Here is a 624-nt window from a genome sequence, read left to right as displayed (position 1 = left end):
GTTTGTTGTTCGTATTATCCACTCAATGAGCTGTTGACCAGCCCTGGGACTAGGTCTACGGACTGAACCTCATGGGCCAACAGACCCCTTTGTTGTTCTTGTTATTCGTAAGTTTGTAAACTGTAACTGAAGACATCGTTCTCCTAGGCACCTAAGCGTAAGTCAAATAAATTTCCAATTTGTTTAAGAAACCGCTACGCTTCCCGTGCCTCAGTTCTCCATAGCCAATAGAACCCGGCCTGTTACCATGTCTAATTGCCACCCCGGCCCACCGTGACTCTGGGGTTTGGTTCCCCACCCTGGGACAACAGTTAGCCCCAGACGGGGCAGTTTTAGTTGCCTGGGAGCTGGCCTGTAGACAAGGGATGGATACTGACAGACTGACAACCAGGAAGACCCAACCCATTCAAGGTGGGCAGCATTGATGAGGCAATCATCCAGGGGCAGACCTGCAGTGAGCAACCTCTGCCCAGCCGTGGACATGGTAAGGGTGGGGTAAAGGGGAGGCTGGAGCCCCATGAAGAAAGTCCAGGGTGGTCGACCTCTCGGGCCACATACAGGGAACTGCCTCCCCAACAACAAACATCAAAGATATGGCAGGTAAGTAGGAGTAGCACCCAAACC

Source organism: Crocodylus porosus, unplaced genomic scaffold (assembly GCF_001723895.1).
Source record: "Crocodylus porosus isolate Cpor-Errol unplaced genomic scaffold, CroPor_comp1, whole genome shotgun sequence".
NCBI lineage: Eukaryota > Metazoa > Chordata > Crocodylia > Crocodylidae > Crocodylus > Crocodylus porosus.
Note: the sequence above shows the minus strand (reverse complement) of the source record.